General features: G+C 44.3%; 1 long non-coding RNA gene across 2 annotated transcripts; it reads left to right on the top strand.

The window, feature by feature from the left end:
- On the top strand, positions 1 to 23,121 carry LOC123642439. Of its 2 annotated transcripts, XR_006736454.1 has the most exons (5): positions 1 to 26; positions 13,044 to 13,163; positions 20,194 to 20,260; positions 22,401 to 22,533; positions 23,067 to 23,121. It is a non-coding gene; the product is annotated as an uncharacterized LOC123642439 (long non-coding RNA). The 2 variants fall into 2 exon arrangements; XR_006736455.1 differs by lacking the exon at positions 20,194 to 20,260.
- Positions 23,122 to 23,575: the final 454 nt, after the last annotated feature.

Here is a 23,575-nt window from a genome sequence, read left to right as displayed (position 1 = left end):
CACTCCCCCGCGGAGGAGTGTCTGAGGTGAGTTCAGCCTTTGGCTTTGGTGTTTCCCTCTTTGGGATGGCGGTTCCGAGGCTTTCGATGGCGTGTCGGCTACAGGTGGCCGGAGAGCCTGCAGGGCCTCAGGGAGCCTGAGGCTTCTGAGTCGGGCCCGAATAAAAACTCGGGAGGCGTAACCGCTCGGTCCTGCGGTGGGCGGGGCTTCTGATGACGTTGACCTCTGTGGGATGGGCCTGGCCAATCTTGTTTTCGTCTCAAGATTGGTACGGATAATTCAGTCATTCATTCCGTAACCCAATCATAACTTCATCTTTTAGCTTCCACTATGTTCGTGTCACACCTGTGATATCTTTGTGACTAGTTTAAATAGAAATTTTTACAATGAATTGTGTAATTCTGATATTTCATGTCCCTTTTTTTATAGTTCTTTGAAGCGTATAGAAGGATCTGCTAGATTTGTGATTTTCATAGTTGTGGAGGAATTGGCTTAAACCTGTAATCAGTGTTTTGAGTAAATTATAGAATTTTATTAAATAGGTTTTAATTTGTGATTACGTTAAACTGTAAAATAATATGATTAAATTAGTTTGTGATCAGTTTTTGCTAAATCAGAGAAGAATCTGATTAAGTAAATTTGTAACAGTGTCAGTTTTACCTCTCAAGTGTTTCTCAGATGCATTCTCTATTCTTCATCTCTCTGTCACATCCATTCTAGCCCAAACCACTGTCATCACCTACTTGTATCACTGCAGTAGCAACCTATTTTACCCAATACTTCATCCACTCTGGCCCTAAACTCCAATCCAGCTTTAGCCATGTTACACACTTATTTTTAAAAATACCAATTTGATGTTTGTCTTTCTTCCCCCCTCCCTTAAAACATTTAAGCAGAAATTTCTGTTAAACTTACATTTTGATTTATTGGTTGAATAGTTATTTCAATGTTTGGGGCAGTGCTGTCCAATATAAACATAATGCAATGTATGTAATTTAAACAGATTAAATTAATTTTAGTAATATATTTTATTTAACTCAGTATGTTCAAAATATCATTTCAACATGTAATCAGTCTAAAAATTGAGATAATTTATATTTTTTCCATACTAAGCCTTGGAAATCCAGTATGTATTTTATGTGTATATACTCATCTCAGTTGTTTAATTTTAATTGGAAATGTTGGATCTGTATTTAGATTTCCTAAAATTGTAGTTGAACAAATAGATTCACATATTTTAGTTTTCCAAGATTTAAGTTAATTAAAAACAAATAAAATTTAAAATTAAATTCCTCAGTTGGACTAGCCATATTTCAAGTGCTCAATAGCTATTAATGTGGTTACTGAATACTGTATTGGACAGCACAGCACAGTATTCCAAGAAATACCGTTTAATACATTTTAAGGCTTATAAAGTGAGCATTAAACAGAAATATACATAGTGGTGATTGTTATTCTCCATGCCCAAAAGCTTCCCTGGTATTAAAAACCCTGTTGATATGTTTGATCATTCATTTACTGGCTTCCAAAGGCATCATAACTGATAATGCAAGCAGTATGATTGAACATCAGGGGGATTCAATTGAGATTGGGATTTGGAGGAAGTGACATTTAAGTTGCAAATGGGAAAATGAGTAAGACTTGGCTAGGTAAAGGATGTAGAGGAATACGTACCAGACAGAAGGGGCAGAATGCTGGGGAAGAGCTTGTGAACCTCAAAGAAGGCTCTGTGGCTGGAACAGAAAATGACGGGAGAGTGGCATGAGTTTAAGTTGAAGCTGAACATATAAGGCATACCCAGATCATGCTGGGCTTTATTCATATAAAGAAAAACTGACATCTTGTATTGCTTCCAAAAAGAGTAAGTGTACATATTACATTTCACAGTTAGGAGAAACAAAACACATTGTGCTCTGAAATAAACTGTAAAAGAACAGTGTCATGCTATCTGTGGTCTCCAAAGTGAACGAAACCTTCAGCATTTCCTGTATATTACTGACTCTCTAACAAAAGCAATTTAATTGTTGACTTTTGTAATGCTAAAGTCTAAAGATATACAATAGTTTGGGGGCATATGGAAATCATACTAGAAAATTTCTCTCTTCCCACCATGAACCAAATAACTATAGACCTTATAACGTTGGTTTGTGTATTTGATGAACCAGTCTTTCTAAAGCCTGAACTCACTCATAAACTTTTGCAAGTGTTTTTATAAGTAAACTTTTTCCCTAAATGCTTTTGTCTCTGAGGATTTCTTTTGACATAGGGTATGTTAAGGATTTGCAGTTTTAGGTGCAATGCACTGAAAAGTTTTGTTTTTTTTTTTGAGACAGAGTCTCGCTGTGTTGCCCAGGCTAGAGTGAGTGCCGTGGCGTCAGCCTAGCTCACAGCAACCTCAAACTCCTGGGCTTAAGCGATCCTACTGCCTCAGCCTCCTGAGTAGCTGGGACTACAGGCACGCGCCACCATGCCCGGCTAATTTTTTTTCTATATATATTTTTAGTTGGCCAGATAATTTCTTTCTATTTTTAGTAGAGACGGGGTCTCGCTCTTGCTCAGGCTGGTCTCCAACTCCTGACCTCGAGCAATCCACCTGCCTCGGCCTCCCAGAGTGCTAGGATTACAGGCGTGAGCCACTGCGCCCAGCCTAAAAAGTTTTAAGTGATGTGTATGTGTCAATGAGAGAGGGGAAAAAAGAGAATAAAAGAGAATGAATTTTGTTGTTTTAAAAGATTGTTCTGGCTACATTGCAGACAATGGATTGGAAAGTGTCTGAGAGGATGTGGGGAGACCGCTTAGGAAGCTGCTATCCAGGTGATAGATGATAAATAGCTAGGAATAGGTTTAAGATAGTGGAGATGAAGAGAAGTGGATGGATTTAGGATTATCTATCTATCAATCTATCTATCATCTGTTGATATCTTAATTACCAGGACTTACCAATGTACTGGATATTGGGGTCACCGAAAAAGTAGTGTCAAGAAGGATTTCCAGTTTCTGGCATGAACAACTGGTGAATGATGTGTCATTCCCTAAAATAGAAACAATTAGTGGAGGAGCACATTTGGGCAAGGGTAGACCACTAGTTGGGTTTAAGATGTGTTTGCACTGTTTCGGAGGCGGCCAAGTGCAGATACGAGACAGTTGAATGTACAGATGTGGAGCTCAGAAAACAGTTTCTGAGCTGGAGAAATAAGACTGAGAGCCACCGGCATGCTGATAAAATGTAAAACTATGGCATTAGATGAGTTAATCTAGAGAGAGAATGGAGAGTGACAAGGGAAGGGCTCAGAACCAAGCCCTGAGGAATTCTAGCACACAGAGGTCATGACGAAAGAGGATCTGCAAGGGATCAGTGAGGACAATAGAGAGAGAATCACCTACCACAGGCCTGGCCATAATTGGGACTTAAAGTGCAACTCTTCACACCGATTGCTATAGGCAGCTTTTTGTTTTTCCCTGACTGCAGCAGACACTGATTAAATTTGATGTTTAAAGCTGTAGAACCAGTTTTGGAGTGATTTTAAAGATTTTATTTCAGCTAGCATGACTGTGCAATGTCTGTTCACAAAACGGCCACCCTCCCTGTTGAGTGCACTAGATCAAGGTAAAGTAATTAGTGTATTTGGTCAGTGTAGGTTTTGTTAAGCACATATTCAAAGTAGATTGCTAAGATTCTTAGTTTTATGTTGTTAATATTATGGTTGGTGTAGTGTTGGTAAATACATACATTTAGGCAGTCTGAAGAATGAGCTATTTTATATGTTGATAAAACATACTAATTATTAAAAAGGAGTAAAGAATATTTGATCTTTACAAAGAATATTTGAAATCTTAAATTAGATATCTTTTGGTCAGGTGTGGTGGCTCACACCTGTAATCCCAGCCAGCATTTTGGAGGGTGAGTTGGGAGGATTGCTTAAGGCCAGGAGTTTGAGACCAGCCTGAGCAACATAACGAGACCCTATCTCTACAAAAAAATAGAAAAATTAGTGGGGCATGGTGGCATGTACCTGTGGTCCTAGCTATGCAGGAGGCTGAGGCAGGAGGATCGCTTGAGCCCAGGAGTTTGAGGTTGCAGTGAGCTACAGTGGTGCCACTGCATTCTAGCCTGGGCAACAGAGCAAGACTCTATCTAAAAAAAAATAAAAATTAAAAAATTAGGTATCTTTTAAATAGCAGGACACAAATGGAAGTGTTTTAAGTAGTTTGAGTAAATTATCAAGAAAGAATAAGAAGCTATATTAGTTTGCTAGGGCTGCCATAACAAAGTACCACAGACTGAGTGACTTAACAGAAATGTATTTTCTCATACCTCTGGAGGCTAGATGTTCGAGGTCGAGGTGTTGGCAGGTTTGGTTTCTCCTTGAGGCTTCTTTCCTTGGCTTGTACGTGGCTGTCTTCTCCCTGTGTTTTCATGTGTCCATCCCTCTGTATACATCTAAATCTAAAACTCTTCTTCTTATAAGTGTATCAATTGTATTGGATTAGGGCACACCCAAACTACCACATTTTAATTTAATTAACTCTTTAAAGATCCTACCTCTAAAATATAGTCAAATTCTGGGGTTAGAACTTCAACATATGAATTTGGGGGAGGGGACACAATATGGCACATAACAGAAACCCATCAATAGGATAGGATAAATCTCTGCAGGTGAATTTTTAAGTGGGACTTCTTCCCGTTAATTCGTAAAATAAGGCCTGTTTCTTAAATATTGGGATATATTAACATTAAGCAAAAGTTTTAGGGTTATAATTTTATCATTACATTTGGCAGGGCAGTTGCCTTAGAATAATCTGTGCCATAGTTTCCTCCGGGTTTTCAATAAACATTGATCTCTAAAATATGACCTTATTTTCAGGAATTTAAAATTACATAAATGCTCCCTTAGCTAAGAACTAGAAATAAAGGTTAACAAACCTAATTGGACTGTTAGTAAAAAACTATGATAGGCATCTTAGTTCAAGAAGGTTAGAATAACCAGAAAACCCTCCTGCTAGAAACATCTTAAATGTCCTCATAAACTCATAACTGGGCCATCTGATAATCCAAATAGCAGGCATTGGAGCCTATGCTAAGACTGCTGAGAGCAGGATGTTGTGTTCCGTATTCCAGGGACTTGTGTTTTAACTGACACAGAGACAGAATTAGAGGCTTTGGGCACATGTTGGAACCCTAAGTAAAAGGAGGGAACTAAAAATAAACCCACCAACACAGACGACGGTCTGGCCTCTGAGTAGAAAAGTTACAAATGGTGAGGTGGTAGAGAGTCTCCCCAGAGAATTCCCAACCACAGATCTGTATCTTAGGAAGGTTTGGTTGACATTAAGTGCTTGGTCTGAGAATCTCCTAGGCCACAGATTAGCATAGAAGTTACCCCTAAGTGTGTGGTATCCTTGGGATGCCCAGGCAAGTTACTTAACCTTTTTGATTGATCCTTACTTCCCCTAGTAGTAATTAAATAATAGTAACCAACAGGCATTGAATGTTTACTTGTGTCAGAACTTTACATACAGAAACTCTTTTGTCTTCTGAACAACCCTATGACATAGGCACAGTAATCTGTCGATGGCGTGGAGTGACAAGGGTAAGGGTGAGGTTGCGGTGGAGTGGTCATATCTGTCTTCTAGGATTGGCTTGAAAATAAGGCGAAGTGTAATGTATTAGGTCAATGCTTATGTGTCTCTACTTTGAAAGCTGCCACCATCTACTCTACTCCTTGGGGTTTTCTCACGGCAAGTGGAACATAAACTCCTAAATTCTTCTTCTTTTTCTTGTCCCCAATGACAAGAAGCCTAAGATCCTCCTCCACTGCCACTTCTCATTTTAAGGATTTTATTATTGATCCTTATTGAAGAGAGGAAGGAAAGAAGATGGAACTTGAGGTGGGCCTTGAAAGATGGGTAGGATTTGAAAGGGCAGAATTGTGGGAAGGGGGTTTCATTCAGAGAGGAAAATCGTGAGCAAAATCTTTTTTTTTTTTTTTTTTTATTTCAGCTCATCATGGGGGTACATAAGTTCAGGTCATATACATTGTCCATGTCCCGCCCATCCCCCCCGAGTCAGAGTCCCAAGCGCGTCCATTCTCATTCTCCAGGCAGTGCGCCTGGCACTCATCATGTAGTGTGAGCAAAATCTTTACAAGAATAACACTTTTTAAGGCCAGTAACAGGTGAACATATCACAGTATTTAATAAATGCTTACTAATTCTTTTTTTTTTCTTATGGCAGGTCAAGGAGACAAAAACTTACCAATTCCTTGACAAACGTGTTCCATCTCCTCCAGGAAACCTTCTTGTTATCGTCTTTCTACAAGGATTTCTCTCCTTCATATTTTTCTTATTGTCTCTAAAAATAGGTTGGCATTGAACTATATTTAACTTGGATATATACTGTATATATCACAGTATATATCACAGTATATTTACCCTTTTCTCTTTAAAATACATTTTTTTTGTGTGTGTATAATCTTTCCTCCCTTCTGACTCTGACCTTCTTGAAGAGATACTTTCTGAATCCTCCCCTCTCCCAGTGTAAGGAAGCTAGAAGGTGCTCACTACATAAATAGATGTTGAATTGCTTTATAAAATCACAAATGGAAACACAGCAAAGGACTTTGTTTCCAAAAGCAAATGTATACTTGGAATTTTTATGTTATTGCTTTATGTAAATGAAGCTTTCTGCTTAAGTGTTTAAGTAAATATTTTGAAGATATTTTGAGGACCTTGAAAAGGGAAGATTGTTCTTCACATTCATTCCTAAAAGTTATAAGAAGCATTTCAAATTTAAGAAAAGAGGCATTATTTTGGCTGAATTATCTTAGGTTTTGTATATTAAAGGATCTTTGTTTATAAAATGAGTTTAGAACTGTTTTAAAATATTTTTTTCCTGATTCTTTGTCTATTAATATCTTTATGTATGTCATAAATACACCACTGTGTACTGGGACTTGTTAGGGTAGAGAAGAAACCAATGTGTACTTCAGGGAGAATTCTTTTACTTACCCCTGGGGTGATTTTATGCCTAAAAAGTATGATATAAAAATTTAAGAAATTCTTTTCCAACCTATCCTACCCACTTGCCCTCCTCAATTAGTGTGGAAAATCAACTTGACTGTGTAATTTCTGGTTGATCAAATTAGTAGCTTACACAGGATAACCAAACTTAGTCAATTTATCAGTGCTTTTTGGCTGAGGATGTGTCAAAGCCGAGTCATACAAACCTACCCTCGAGTGCAGATTGCTCGTGCCCTTGAAGTCTGTTTACAAAGGCAATTTTTAAAAAAGGAGAAAAAAAAAGCATTGGGATAAAAATTTCAGCACTCATTTTAATTCCTTTTGTTTTGTTTGGAAAAATTCTTTTCCAGTGTTAATAACATTTTAAAATTATTTTATGGTGTAATAAAGGGAGAGCTTTTCAAGTTTGGGAGAGATTTTTCATTTTTTTGTTTGTTTGCTTCAGAGATAGGACTGTCCCTTAGAGCAGAGCTTCTCAAACCTTTTAGTGTAACAAGCACCACCTGGAGAGCTAGTTAACGGGCCCCACCTCCAGTTTCTGAGTGAGGAGGTGTGGGGTGGAGTGGATAATTTGCATTTCTAACAAGTTCCCATGTGATGCTGATGCTGCTGGTCCGAGGACCACACTTTGAGAACCACTGCTTAGAACACCTGCGTTTAGAGAAGCTTAGAGTCGGACCTTAGAAAGAAAAGTTGTAATTTCTTGAATACTTACCTTGTGCCAGTAACTTTCTATATATTATGTCTAATTCATACAACAATTTTACAAGTTGAGAATGATTATTCCTATTTTATAGATCAAGGAACTGAAGATCGGAAAGCTAATTAGGTTATCCAAGATCACACAGCTAGTAAGTGGTAGAGCCTGAATTTGAACTTGGGTTTTTTCTGTCTCCAGATCTAAGCTATTATATTTCCATTAAAATATGCTTCTTTTTCTGGATTAAGGCTCATCTCGCCCCAGTTCCTTCCCCATGCAGAAGTAACTTCTCCAACATCCCTGAACCATAGCTCTTCAGCTTCCACTCACACCTGTCAGCAACAGTCACTCTCTGCTTCGTGAAGGAGGCCTTATGGGGGGCAGGACAGGTAGAGTGAACAGCTAACTGTTGGTTCTATTTTCCTGGGACCGAGTGGTTTCCCCAGATGACACCTTCAGTTTTAAAGCCAAGACGGTCCTGGGCAAAGTGAGAGTGTTTGGTCACTGTAGGGGAGCTCAAGCCATTTTGAATTCCTTATAATGAGCCAAACCTTTCTCCCTATGGTTTTCCACCTCGTTTGTGGTTTTCTGTAATAGGGGCTTGTGCACGACAGTCCTTCAGATGTTTGAAGACGGTAATCATGCCACCAGCCTCCAGACTGCCCTCCTTCCCCTTGACCCTGCCTCACATAACATCGTTAATGTAACACTTACAACGTGTCAGGAGCTCTTCTAAATGCTAGTTAATGATACTAAATAATAGCTAGTTAATGTATATTAACTATTATAATATAATCCACACAGGAGTCCTGTGAGGTAGGTACTGTTATAATCCCCATTTTACAAGTGAGGAAATGGAAGCACAGTTAAGCACTCTGCCCAAGGTCACAATTAAGAGGCCGAGCCAGGATTAACCTAGCAGTGCAGCTCCAGAATCCACACTCTGGATCACTGCCCTTCACTGCTTTCCACCCAGCCAATGAGGCTTTACTGAGCGCCTAGTATCACTCGGCGAAAAGATGCAGAAGAGAGACATGGTCCTTGTCATTATGGGGTGAGGGGCAGTCTAGTGGGAAACACATGCACCATAAGTAAATAAATAAAAGAAATAAAATACTTACAAATTAGGATAAGTACTATGAAATAAATAGGTGCTAAGATAGACAATATTGATGATGTAGTATGGATCTGTGCAGGGTAAAACTGTTTTCTCCTTCTACTCTCACACTCACCGCTCTACACAGACACTTCTGGTCACCTAAATGTATATGGGGTGTTTCCCACACATCAATCAATTCTGCAGCACACACCAAGGGAGTATCCCATAATTCAATTCAATTCTGACATTATCGTCCTGAAATAGCATCAGATCCCACAGGGTAAGGGCTCAGTCCCCTACAAGACTGCCCACCACTTCAGATGCGAAGTCCCAGGTTGTGACCTATACTTCTAATCTATAGGGTATAAATTGGAGGTTCTCATGACCTCCTTCTCTGGTTCAATTAATTTGCTAGAGTAGTTCATAGAACTCAAGGAAAAGTGTTTACTGATTTATTATATTAATAAGGCTATGATAAGGGAGACAGATGCACAGCCAGATGAAAAGATACGTAGGGCAAGGTATGGGGGAAAGTGCTGGGAGCTTCCATGCCCTCTGTGGGTGCACCATCCTCCAGGCACCTCTGGGAGTTCAGCTATCTGGAAGCTCTCCACACCCCACAGTTCAGGGATTGTTATGGAGGCTTCATCACACAAACATAATTGATTATTAACTTGGTCTCCAGCACCTCTCTGATTCCCAAAGAATGGGAGATAGGGCTGAAAATTCCAAACTTCTAATCATGGCTTGGTCTTTCTGGTGACCAGCCCCCATAAGCCCCCAAGAGCCACCTCATTAGACCAAAAGATCCTCCTGTCACCCAGGAAATTCCAAGGGATTAGGACCTCTGTGTCAGGAACTGGAGTCAAAGACCAAATATTAGAATGAAAGATGCACGTAGTAACCCTATCACTCAAGAAATCAGAAGGGTTTTAGAAGTCCTGTGCCAGGAACTGGGAGCAGAGACCAAATACATATTTCTTGTTATATCACAGTATCACAGGGTCCAATCAGGAGATAGAAACCACACTGTAGGTCAAACGGGAAGTTTAATCTAAAGAATTATTAACTGTGATGAAAAGGTAGCTGTAAGATGTAAGGAAACTCTATTTGGCACCCTAGGGCTAAGGCAATGTGCCTACAGAAGCACAAACTTGGGAGGAATTCAGATCTCATTGGAGAAGGTGTGGTTCAGCCACCAGACAGCAAAGCTATCTGGTTTGGCCAAGCTGCAGCGGGTCTGGAGTTTCTGGACAAGCAATAGGCCACCCCCCAGGATGCTGGAAGATGTAGTATAGGTGATCAGCAACTGGGGTGCACGGGGGCTGCACAGAGGCTCTAGCTTTTGCTGAGAGGGCTGTGGAAAGGTAGGCGGAGGCTGCAAGGCTGCAGAGGGATGGTGCTCTATGCCCTTGGCTGGGGCAGAGCCACCATGTGCCCTCATACCTACACCACCGACCTTTGATCTCAGCAAAATGGCAGGAATGCCTCTTCCTCCTGCAACATCCCTCCAGTGCCTCTGGCTGAGAAAGACTAACATCTTGCCCACTTTAAAGAAGTGCTTAAAGGAATTGTGTTGTTTAGCATAGAGCATATATTAAATAGATAGGCTCATTCAGAGCTCACAGGCAATAAATTGATAAACAACTGAGTGCCAAGTTTTTAAAAAATACATGTAAAAAATGATATAAATCCAAAGTAAACATTTTAAGTTCTGCAACTTTACTCCAGAAAGATACAAAATGAAAAAGAAGAATCTCATTCCTTCCCTTCCCGTACCATTTTCTCTTTTCAAAGGCAAAAAACATACATTCCTATGATTCCTTTCAGGAAAAAAATAATGCATTTACCTACAGATGTATTAATGTGATTATACAAAGGGTATCATTTTTCTCTTCATTATGCTTCTTTCACTTAATATGTCTTAAAAATCTTTCCACATCAGCCCGTCTAGGTCTACTTTATTCTCTTTAATCATTGTATAGTATTGTGTCATGTGGATGATGGTTAATTTAGTTACTTTTGATGGACACTTTGGGTTTTGCTTTTAGAAAAATTCTGCCAAGAAGATTCCTGTACATACTAGGTATAATACAACTATATCTAAATTCTTTTCTATGTGAAAGGATAGATTTTGTCAAATTAACCTGCAATAAGATCTATCACATTAATTTGTACTGCCCTCTCATTGAAAGTGGTTGATAGTATTCCTTCTCTCACCTTTCTGCCAGCACTGGAGAAAACTTTTGCCAGTTTAAGTGAAAAAAAAAAAGTTTTACCACTATTTTGATTTGCATTTGTTTATACCTGAAGTAGAGCGTCTGTTCATATATTTATAGTCTTTTGAATTTGTTTTTCTATAAACCATTTCTATCCTTTGCCTAATTTTCTATTGTGTAGTTCATTTTTTTCATATTCTTATATATCAGTTCAATTTAAGTTAAAGAAAAGAGCTCTTTGACAAATGTGTTTTAAGTATGTTTTCCCTGTTTTGAACTTAGTTTTTTGATTTAGTTGGGTTTTTTCCCCTTCTTTTTTTCATACCAAAGTTAGACAAATTTATTAACTTTATGGCTTCTGGGTTTTATAGCTTTCTCAAAAGTCTTCCCCTTTCTTAGGTTAGTAATAAATTAATACTCATTTGAAGATATTTTATGATTTATTTTTTTTCCTCTTCTTATCTTTGCCTCTTCTTCCAGGATTATGCTTTATTTTTTACATTTGATTTTTGATTCATCTGGAATTGATTTGGTTGCAAGGAGTGAGATAGAAACTCACTGTCATTATCTCAGTAGGTACTGACCAGCTGTGCCATCACCATTTATTACTAATCTTGCTTTTCCCAAGTGATTTGAAACCTCACCTTTGTAATATACTAAATTACCTGTGCATTTGGATCTATTTCTGATTTTTCTTTGGTTCCATTAATTTCTTCTCTTGTATCAAACTGATTTACTGAATGATGTTTCAAAATATGTTTTGATATCTGGATAGACATAGAAGTGGACACACTTTGGATGGGGTGGACAGAGAAGATCTTGCTGACTAGGGGACATTTAGGCTGACATTTGTAGAATAAGAAGTAACCAGCTTCACGGAGACGAGGGCAGGAGCACTCTGGGTAGAGGAAGCTGCATACACAGAGGTTGGGAGGCAGAAAATAGTTTGAAGGAAGTGAAAAAAAGCCAATAGCAATGGTAAGCACATTAAACAAGGGAGAGAAGGACATGAGATGGGCTTAGAAAGCTAGGCCAGCTTTTGTAGGACCACATATCACGTAAGGAGCTTGGTTTTGTGCTAAGCACAAAGGGAAGCAGTTAATGAATTTGAAGTAGGGAAGTGGCATGCTCACTTTCCCAGAGTATGACACCATCACTCTGGCTGTTATGTGGAGGTGATAGTTGAGGCACTTTTTAAAATACATTTGGGCTTACTTACAAAGTCTCAGCAGGCGGTGGCATTTGCTGAGACAGGGAAGACTTGGAAGAGAGAAAGGTTTGGGAATCAAGGGAAGTGCGCTGGGGTTACATGAGGGGTGCAGGGTTGAGACATTAAGTTTGAAATGTTTGAGAAATCCAAAAGCACATGGCAAATAGGCGGTTCTTCCACACGTGCACCTGGAGCCAGGAGAGGTGCAGGTGGAGAGACCAAACCAACTATGAATGAGTGTTATCATAGGGATGGGTGAGATGACAGAGAAGGAAGAAAGTGTGGAAAAAGAAGATAGGAGAGCCCAGGACCGGGCCCTGAGGAACACCAGCACTTAGAGGTGTAGGAGAAGGAGCCAGCAAGACACCAGTGAGCAGCCAGAGGCGTGGCAGGGAGGGCAGGAAGGCACCATCTTCCTAACACTTCGATGCCTCCCACTGCCCTTAGGACAGAGTCCAAACCCCTTTCCACCCTGCCCACTCTGGCCAGCATCTGTTCCTCCACCCCTTCATCTGTAGTGACTCCCAGCCTTAGTCACCTTCTTTGGGGACGTCACAACGCCCTTCTTGCCTCAGCTTGGAAGACTCGCCCCAAACCCCTTATCTCGTAGGTGTGACTTGTATTCTACCTCAAGTTGCCACCTGGTTAACCGCGCGGCTCCCACCTGTCGTTTTCTACCCCAGCGTCTTACTGGTTTCCTTCACCGTGACGCACAACCATACATTTGTTCACACGGGGAGGTAAGCTCCCTCAGGGCAGGGATGATTTCTTTTTTATTTCTTTTTGTATCCTTAGTGCCAACACAGTGTCTAGCAAACAGTAGGCGCAGGAAACATACGAGCATGAATGAATGAGTAAGCGCGTGGTCCTGCGAGGGAGGAGTTTTAACCGCATCTTTCCTTTGGATCCCAGCAGGTAAACCTTTTTTTGTTTTGTTTTGTTTTAACGATTAAGGACATGAGCTCAGAACGAGATGGTCACTGTTCACGGTTTCCAGCACAATGAATAGTGATGGGTGGGTGAAAATATCGGTGAGCCGTGTTCCAGCTGCCAGACGGCAAAGAGGACCGATCAAAAGTTTGGCCAAGAGCCCGGGTTCCGGTGGCCGCTGGGCCCGGGCTACGCAGGCAGGCGCCGGGAGAGGGCAGCAGAGCGCTGCTCGGGACGCGGACCCCGCAGAGGCAGGGACGCCGCGAGGGCCGGGCTAGGCTGGGGTAGGAGGGAGATGACCTTTTGTTTAGTCCTTTAGGGACCAAGTGCACCGGTGGAGAGCTTGAGGCAGCCTTCCTATTTGTGTTGAGATGTGCTCCTCTGGCCACATTAGAGTGCAAGGAAGCTGCCTTACTGCGGGCCCCTTGTTGTTGGAAAGGTCACAGCCTCTCCTGGCAGTGCGGGGAGAGGACAGGGCGGGGGTGACGGAGGGCCCTGAGGTGGAAGGGTGAGCACAAATGCACACATGGGAATTTTGGCCTTGGCCGCCAGGGGGACAAGAGACTGTTCTGCAAAGTAGGAAATCAGGTGGCACCGGGCGGTGAGCACCAGGCAGGGAGCTAGGAAGGCTCCAAGGCGGACAGCACCCCGGGGAACGTAGGAGGTCACCACCGAGGGACGTACATTGTCAGAAATAACTTGGTTTCCCATGCTCTCGGAATTGATTTCCTTCCTGTTCTCCTTTTTTGTTAGTAAAGTTGTTTTTAAAATTTCCGATCTATCATCTGTGCTCAGGGGAAAAGGGATTTTGCACACATGCTGGGTTGGCGGGTCAGGGGTGAAAGGGGAGCACAGTGAGTGCCCCCTGGGGGCAGCCAGATGGTAGCAGGGGTCAGGGGACAGGCCCCAAAGGGAAGTGACACTTAGTCTGGAGGTATGGTCTTCTCAACTTATACACACACACACACACACGTACATACAATCACATACAACACACATGTACTTACATATATGCATCTCACACACAGGCTCACACAGACACCTCGCACATGTAACACACACAAAGCACACAGCTCACACGCTGACACATCACACACACAGTGTAATACACCCACACTACACTGATAAAAGGTCTTTGGGGTGAATATTATGGTTGCCTCTCCAGTGGCCCTTCCAGGTCCCCCCCCACGCCCCCATCCCCTGGTATAAAGCAACAATGTGGTTTAAGTCTAGGATTCAATCAACTCCTAGTTTCAGGGGTAGCTTCTATTGGCCTAAACCCATTAACAAAGTCCCAGCCCCTTGGCATTCCCTTGGCCACTGCGGTTGTTTTAGGAGTGGGCACGACCACCCTGATCCCTTAGACGTGAGTGAGGAAGCACGCAGCCCCGGAAGCTGTTGGCAGCTGTTGGCAGCTGTCTTGCTACCCCGAGAAAAGGCTGGTCTAGAGGAAGCTCACAGGGGAGGTAGAGGCGAGAGACTTACAGACAAGCTGAGCTGTGGCCCCCAAAACATTGGTAGCCTCCATGCCAGGTGCCCACATTACCTCTAAACTTTAGATTTTGTGAACCAATAAATCAGCTTGGCTGTTTAAGGCATTCAAGTTGGATTTTCTGCTCCTTATATCTGAAAACCATGGAATGGATCAACTGCTCCTAGAACTCTTTTATGGGGAGGCCCAGGAGGGGTCTGGCCTGTGCTTTAATAATAAGGGCTGTTCCTTCCTGCCCCTCCTTTGGCCTCTTGGTCCTCAAAGCGACCACAGTGCCCCTGGCACAGTTCTTGGAGCCTTCCACATATAACAGAGAAGAAGAAAATAGTATTTAAAACTAAGACCAACTGTAGCCTCTTCGCCTTATAAGGAAAGTGACACAATCAAAATCTGGGGAGGAATAAAGCTCTAAATGGACCTTGTTCCTTGCAGAGGCTGAGATGAGATTCAAGCCAATGATTTTGAATTTTAAAGTTCAGGAAACCTTGGCTGACATGGGACATTATATGTACCTATGCATATATACATATATAAAATATATAAATGTAAAAATAATATATCATACATTAAATATATTTAAATACACTAATTGCTCTAAGTACCCTGAGACATGAGCATTACTTACTCCATTTTGCAGATGACGAATGAGGCTCAGAGGGGTGTCACCAGCTCAGCTACAGAGGGATGGAGCTGGGCTTCCAACTCAGGGCTCTTTGGCTCAAAAGCTTGGGATCCCCCTTCCACGGTAGAAAGCCATTTCCCACACCCACGGCTACCTCTTACATGTGATTTGCTCTGGGTGGGCTTCTTGGGGAGGAATGTGGTAAAGAGGTAGGACGGGAGTTTTCCTAGTATGTTTATTTCATGGGAGTGATGGAGGGAAGGGGGAAGATAGGGAACCTCTTACACCAGAATTCAGATCATGGTAGAAGGGAGAAGCAAAGTGGACCTTTGAAAGTCAACCACTGCCCGGGAGGCAGTGTAGCACAGTGGCTAGGCACACTGGCTCAGAGCCCAGCTAGACCGGGATCAATGCCAGGGTCTTTGTGGTGAATATTATGGTTGCCTCTTCATTGGCAATCATAATATACTAGCTCTGTGACCTCAGACAACTTAGTTAACCTATTGAGACCTGAGTTCCATCCCTACAAATGAGACCTACTTCCCAGGGGCTTTGTGTGGATCAAACCAAAAGCCACCAGTACAGCACTTAGCATATAGTGTCTGGCACCCCAAAATGGTAGCTATTATCATACAAATTAAAATACACAGTGCTTGGCAGATTCGGAGGCATCATAAAGTCCCCTTCTGATAAACATTGCCATGCTCAAACATGACATCATACTGAAATGGCACAGGGCAAGGGGAGGCAGCTCATGTACGATGTTTTTCTCTCTCTCTCTCTTTTTTTTTTTTGTCCTGTGGGAGCAAGTTGGGGGGAGGTGGGATGGACTAGCTCTGTCCTTGACCTTTGGTGGGAAAGGAGAAGGAGCTTCTTACTGCACAAGATGAAAGATAAGCATCCCTCATGGAGACATCAGGACAGAGGGGCTGAAATACATCTGTTTATTGACAATTCCTGAATTAAGGAAGCCTGGCATAAGAGTTGCTCCTCAGAGAGCCTGGTGCCCCTCTGCCATCTGGCCCAGAAATCAAGCTGGAGTGGCAGGAAGTCTGACCACTGTACCTGGCCAGGTCCTGTTTCAGGGCTTGTCAGGGCTGGGTTGGAATGCAGGTTAGGTCAGCCCCGGGAGCTAGCTAGGAGGCAGATGAGCAGGCAAGACACTCGGGGCACAGCATTTAAGGAGATGCTCTCAGCTGCCGACCCTGCACTTGCAGGAGATGGAGAAGCAGCGTCTCCTTCAGCTCTGTGGCCTCACTCTCACCTTAGTCCTGCCTGGAGAAGCAGGCTTTGTACCACTACTTCTGTTTCAGGGTGAGGGAGGCAGCTCTCTCATGAAGGGGAGGGCACACTGTGTGTGTGGCCCCCACATCTCAAGGAGGAGCCCCCAGACCAGAGACCCTCCCTGTGAGTGGAACCTGACTGTGGTGGACTCTCAGATGTCTTCCCTGGGGCAGGAGGTCAGACCTCAAGGCACTATGCAAAAGAGAGCATGTTTCTTTCTCCTCCTACTCACAGAGGGAGCTTTGGCTCAGAAGTGGAAGGCAGGATGTTGGGAAGGGAAGTGTTTTAGTTATCTATTGCAGTGTAACAAATTAACCCTAAACTTAGCAGCTTGCAACAACGTTTCTTATTTTACCCAGTCTGTAGGTCAGGAATCCAGGCACGACTTATCTGGGTCCTCTGTTTCAGGGTCTCTCACAGGCTGGAGTCGGTGTTGCCTGAGGTGTGGTCACTGCAAAGCTCAGCTGGGGAAAGATGGTCTTCCAAGCTCCCGCACGTGTCTGCTGGTAGAATTTGGTTCCTTTCTTGCTGTTGCCATGTGGGCCTCCCTGACATGGCAGCTTGTTCCAGCAAAGCCAGCAAACCGAGCAGACAGAGAGAGGAGAGAGAGAGAGAGAGAGGATGCAAGCAAGATGACAGCTATAGTCCTTTACAGCCTAATCTCAGAAATGGCACCCCATCAATTTTGTCATATTTTATTTGTCTGAAGCAACTATGTCCAGTCTCCACACACGTGCGCGCGCGCGCGCACACACACACACACACACACACACACACACACACACACACACTCAAGGGCACCACACCAGGGTGTGACGGTGTGACCGACTACCCAGAAACCAGATCACCAGGAAGCATTTCAGCAGCACATTCCCTACCACAGGGAGGGAGCAGAGGTAAGCAGCTGGGATTTACTGGGGTCCAAACACGTGTCAGGGCATCTCTAATAATCGTCCCATTAAGTTCTCATGCTAGGCTTTTGGAGGGACAGACCCCAGTTGTCCTCTGCATAAGAGTGTCGAGGAAGGTCTTTGCAGAGTTAAATGCCAGTTGGGAGGCCCACACAAATCCGAGGAGGACAAGTCTGAGTAGAGTGAGAAACGGCAAGTGGCCCCCAAGGTTGGAACTCAGGGATTAGTCCAGTTTGTAGCGTGGCTGGTACCTGAAGGACAAGCAGACTTCATCCAAAGCCACTGTTTGAGTGGGGAAGGTGGAGAATACTCGCGTGACAAATGAAGGGGGGCAGTGATGAGGTTGCCAGGGCGACTCCCCGAAGGCTGAGGCTGGGATTAGATTGATGAAGCAGGTGCACCCTGACGTTCCGGAACTGTCGATGATGCTGGGAGACAGCACTAGTGAAAGGCTCCCATAAGAGGAAGTCATCTGAGAAGCAGCCTGAGTGCTTCCAGAAGTGTGGCGCCGTGGGCACGTCAGCCCGGAGGAGTGCCATCCTGGATGGCAGCCTCAGGTAGACGCTGGCAGATGAGGTGGTTCCTGAGGTGATTGGGATGGTTAGAAAAGGAGGAACCTGTGCACAGAGGAAATCAAAGTGGGCACGGTGGCTCATGCCTGTAATCCTAGCACTCTGGGAGGCTGAGGTGGGAGGATCACTTGAGTCCAGGAGTTTGAGGTTGCAGTGAGCTATGATGATGCCACTGTACTCCAGCCTGGATGACAAAGCAAGACCCTGCCTCAAAAGAAAAAAACAAAAACCACATACATACAAAAAAACAAAAAAGTGGAGGACATGCAGAATATTTAGAATTTCTAATGGATGAACTTGTCCATTTACCTTTCCTTAGCTTGTATGATCTCTGGGGGTCAGGTGGGGATTTTCCCTGTTATCCTGGGATGCATCTGTCCTGATGTGACCTGGGAGCAAATGACTTGTCCTCTGTTAGCCTTAATTCCCACACCTTTAATATGGTAATAATGCCTACTCGTAGTGTTACAGGGATTAAATAAGTAAGGGATATACATTACCTGGTATACAATGGGTGCTTAATAAAAGTTAGCTCTTTTTCCTTCTACCTTTTCCCTTCTGCCTCCCATTCAAAATGGTGTGGTTTATACATGTACAGTAGACTGACATTTAGCCTTCATTCCATCTGCCTTCTAGTGACTTGTCCAGAACTGCAAAGGACAGAAAGCTAAAACTACAATTCCCAGACCCCTGTGGGGTCAGGGGTCTGGGGAATCCTCACTGTGGGAGATCTGGGCAGAAGTCCTGGAGGCCACACTCTGCTGCTCCTGCTGTTTCTGCTAGCACTTCAGTGGGAGCCTGGCACGAGCAGACATCCTGGTGCCCTGTCCCTGGCCTCATGACATTGGGAGACGAGGGGCATCCATTTTGCAGGGGGCCTTGTGGCAGGAGCAGTAGGTCCTGGATCAGGCAGTTTCGTGGTCCAAGGTGACCCAGCAACCCCCTTGGTGGCTCAGCTCTCTTTTGGGAAGCCTTGCTGAAATCTCAACCTAAAGTCTATTCTAAATCCCTCCTAGTAGTTCCCTAAGACACTTAATACCCTGTCATAAATCCTCTCTTACTTAATCTAGCCAGAGTGGATTTTGTTCTCCTCAACTAACCAATATAAGTGGGATGGAGAGATTTTTATTGCTGAATTCCTCTTAGAGAAGTCACTGTGTGTGTTTTGGAAGGATGCCTTGATGAGTGCCTGAAGGGAGGGCAGTCCCCTCACCCAGGGTCCCCTGCCACGTTCCCACCGCAGGCCTGGGTGGCAGCTCACACTAAGGCTTTCGGAACTTTTTGCATTGCTCCTGAAAAAGAGGGGGACAGAGGCAAAAGTGTGGAAAGAAGGCACAGGACTCAGTGGATGGCCAGAGGCCAGGTGCTGTATTATATGACCCTTTTCCAAGACCCTCTCCCCCGTATTTTCTGCAAAGTGTGTGTAAGTGCTTGGTGCAATAGACTTTTTTGTTGCAGAAACTAAAGGAGTGACTGAATTTCATGTTGGCAAAAACATGGTCTGGGGACAGAAGTGGAGTGAGAGGGAGGCAGAGTTTGGGGAGGCAGAAGCACCTGGAGACCACGGTCTTCACAGGGAACCAGCAGAGATACTGAGGAGGGTGCTGGATGCTCCGTCTAAGGTATTCAGAAGTCCAAGGTCATCTTGCCTGGGTATCCAGGGGCAGAGGCCTGGAGTACACATGAATAGCATTTAGGACCGATTCCTTCCTGCTCTGCTTGGCTTTTTACTTTACAACTTGATCTCTGTCTCCCCAAACTCTTAGAGATCCACAATCCTTCAGAGCACTGTGCTTTTCTCATCTGTATTTACACACATTTTGTTCTGTTGTTGTTTACCTTTTCTGCAAGAGTGTCAGCTCCTGGAAGGCAGAGGCCTGGTTCTAATTCATCTGTCAATCTCCGAAGTTATTACACGTGTGTATGTAATAACTGTGTGTACGTGACTTTGTGAATATTTCTGGGAAGAGTATCCAGAACTTTAATCATGTTCTCAAAGGAGCCTGGAATTTAAAAAATGTTTAGAATTGTGTGAGGGGGTCTTTTTTGGGACATCCGGACACTATTCCTTTACTTATATGCAAAAAGAGTCATCTTTCAAAAGTCAAATCGATCTTTTTTTTTTTTATTTCAGGATATGATGAGGGTACAAACGTTTCGTTACATTTTATGTCTTTGCCTCTCCCAAGCAAGGATGAGAGGTATGCCCTTCCCCTCTACAATGCTCACTGTGTCCATTAATTGTGAGTTTACCGCCCCCCCCCAACCCCCTCAAATCCATCTTATCCTCCTGCTTGTCTTCCATCGGGCACGTGCATCCATGAAGATGGAAAACTCATGGGCTATGCCAGAAACCTAGAATCGGTCTCCAGTTTCAAGATTCTGTCAGTTAGGGGCTCAGTCAAGCAGTGCATGTTTATAGCTTCTTCCCCAGGACGCCTTGCCCTGCACTCAGAGAGGTTTACAAGCCAAGCTGACATCGACTGAGCCCCACTGTGGGTGGGATCCATGGGTGTTGTGTGCTCTCCAGCCAGCCGTCTCTTAAGCTGTAAATGTTTATCAAGTGGATGTGAGATGTCAGGCTCCGAAGAGTGTCTAGGGTGGTGTATGTGTGTCTGTGTGTGTGTGTATGTCTGTGTGTGCACAGGGTGGTGCTGGGAGAGTGAGAGCCCCATAGAAGCTGGTATGTGATGGTGACACATGAAAGATTTGAAGACAAGAGTCCCATCACACGGCTGTATCTCCGTAGCCCAGGGCTGATTGGAGGTGAGCTCTGTTCTAACCTGCACATCTCAGCCCAGAAACCACGGGCAACATCAGCAAAGCACAGCTGGGTTCCTGACAACTGCCGAGTTTGTAAACTTTCTAAAGATCCCATATTTATCTCTTAAATTAATCCAGTGACACTTCCATTTAGCTGACAGCATTGCGTGTGGGTGTGTGGGTAGATTCAGACAGTAAGAGACTAGAGAGGGCCAGATTGATTTTTTGTTGGCATTTTATGGTTTTTATCTTAGAGTAATTGGTTGTTAAAATGAAACTATTTAACTCTTAGTTGCAGTTGAGGCTCCAAAATCGCTGCATTTTCCAAAAGTAAGATCACCTATGAATGTTTGCAAAGGTGTGCCCCTCGCTCACTTGAGGATATAAGGTGGCCAGGAGGAGTAGACACTGGAGGACGAGTTTGAGGAAAGCCGTCCATGTGCTTTGAGGCCCCACCCCCACACCCCAGCCCTCATCTCTAGAAGGGGCTCTGGACATTCTGAGCATTTTCTACTCTCAGGATGCCATCCACCAATTTACACAACTGCCATCTCGTAACTGTGCCATACTGGCCACGATCTCATAGCAAAAGTGTGTCCCACCCTTTCTCTGGACCCCCATGAGCTAGGGACTGAACACTGGGGTTGCTGCCACCAGTTCCACCAGAAAAGCAAACACCTCCATGGCAGAGCTTGTCACCAGGTATAGCAGAAGGCGTGGGAGCGCGGCCCGTGTCTGACTTCTGCACTCCAACTCTGGCTTTAGTGCATCTTACGGGCAGGACCTAAAATCCGATCCAGAGGGTTGCCTGCTAAGAGTCTGGGAATGCAGTTTTATCTCCTGAGCTCTGCAGTGGGGGAAGGCACCCCAGGGGGAGGCTGGCATGGGCGCTGAGCACCCAGTTCACCTTGCCTAACGCACTCCTACTCTTACTCCAAGGCCCACATTAAGGTTCTCTCTGAGACTCCTCTCTCACTGCTCCCCACCCCCACCCCAGTAGAAACTTCCTCCTCTGTGATCCTCAGTTTACTGTAGTCCAGAGTAACATATCAGTCTTCTTTACTGAGAGTTTCTTAAGGGCAGGGATTTTATATGACTCATTTCTATGTCTCTAGCACCCACAACAAGTCCTGATAGATAATAACTGTGATGGTTTTAAAGCATGCTCACACAGTTTTTGACGCTTCTCACTTTGAAAAGTAGAAGTTAATTCCCCTCCCTCCCTTGAGTCTGGGCCAGACTTACCAATTCACCTCTAATGAATAGAATGTGGTGGAAGTGATGTGTGACTCTGAGAGTGGTCATAAAAGATACGGCTTGGTCCCTCTTGGATCACTGGCTCTGGGGGCAGCCAGCCACCATGTTGTGAGGACACGCAAGCAGCCCTATGGAGAGACCCTCGTGGCAAGGGACAGAGGCCTCCTGCCCACAACCAGCACTAACTTGCTGGCATTTTCATCTTCCAGAAGGGGAACTCTTTCTCATCTGATGTGGGAGGATAGTTAAGTCTTTTGCGTCCCCCGATCCCTTAAAGTGGTTAAAAACCACAGCCTGTGACTCATTCTCTTTGCTTCCTAGGAGTTGAGGCATGGTGGACAAAAAGGAGAAAGAACTGAGGGTGGACAGGATAGAGGTGAGGCCAGGAGTCCCTGTCTGCATTCAGGATTACTGGCTGTGGTTTGGCCAAGCCTGACAAATGCCACTGAGGAAGGTGAGGAGGGACATCAGCAGTTCAGAGCCCCCTCCCCTCTCCCTGTCAAAGTTTATGGTGAACCTCAGAGTCTCTGGCAGGGCTCCCGCCTGAGGGAGGAGAGCCATCGAAGAGCAGCCTCCCAGGCCTGGCCTGCCCTGTGCACCTGCGGGCTGGCAGGAGGGGAGAGAGAGGTTGTTGCCCAGCAGGAATGCGAGAGCGCTTTATGCAGGAGCATGACCCCTGCTCTCCAAGCAGCCGCCTCCAACAGGAGGGCACCACTTTCCTGCTTCTGGAGGAAGTTGGGGATGCATGAGCAGTTGCTCTCCCGCAAACCAGCTGAGGGTAAAAATTTACTCCTTCAAGAAGGCAGGGCCTTGCATCCCTCGGCCTGCTTTCCCCTTACTGGAGTCCTGCGTCTTTTTGTTCCCAATTACACAGTTATAATAACATATTTTCATTGTTAAAAAAAGTTCAAACAACACAGTTATATGAAGTAAAAGAACAAATGTTCTCCTTCACAACTTGGCCCCGATCTCATTTTCTCCCTACAGGTAACCGTGGCTCACGGTTTGACATGTGGCCTGCCAGGCCCCATGGATGTGGAGGTATCACACTTCACATACTGCCCTGCAACCTGGTGGCGGTGTTTTCATTTGGTAATAAATTATGGACAACTTGGTTTCACGTCAGTATGTAAAGATCTAACTCTTTTCTAAGAGCTACCTAATATTCCATAGTATATGTGAGAGGAAGAAAAAAATTATGCTAGGAATAACCACTTCCTACGGCCTTCTGTGGAGTGGGGGTGAGGGTGTTGCATGGGGGTGGGGGGCTCTTTGTTCAGCTGAGCATCGGGAGGGGTTTGGGTGGGAGAGCGCTGGGGAAGGCCTTACGGAGAGCTGAAGAATTACTCTTTCTAATACAGGGGCAGCAGTGTGGAGCTTCTGGGGTCCTCTGGGGTGGAGGGGGACAGGGGAAGGAGGAGGTTGCTGACGAGATGGAATATGAGCGCCTCCCCCACAGTGACCCCTGCCTGCCGCCCTCACATCCTCTGCAAGTT

The sequence above is a fragment of the Lemur catta genome, chromosome 7 (assembly GCF_020740605.2).
Source record: "Lemur catta isolate mLemCat1 chromosome 7, mLemCat1.pri, whole genome shotgun sequence".
Taxonomy (NCBI): Eukaryota; Metazoa; Chordata; class Mammalia; order Primates; family Lemuridae; genus Lemur; species Lemur catta.
This window is presented reverse-complemented; position numbering and strand designations above follow the sequence as displayed.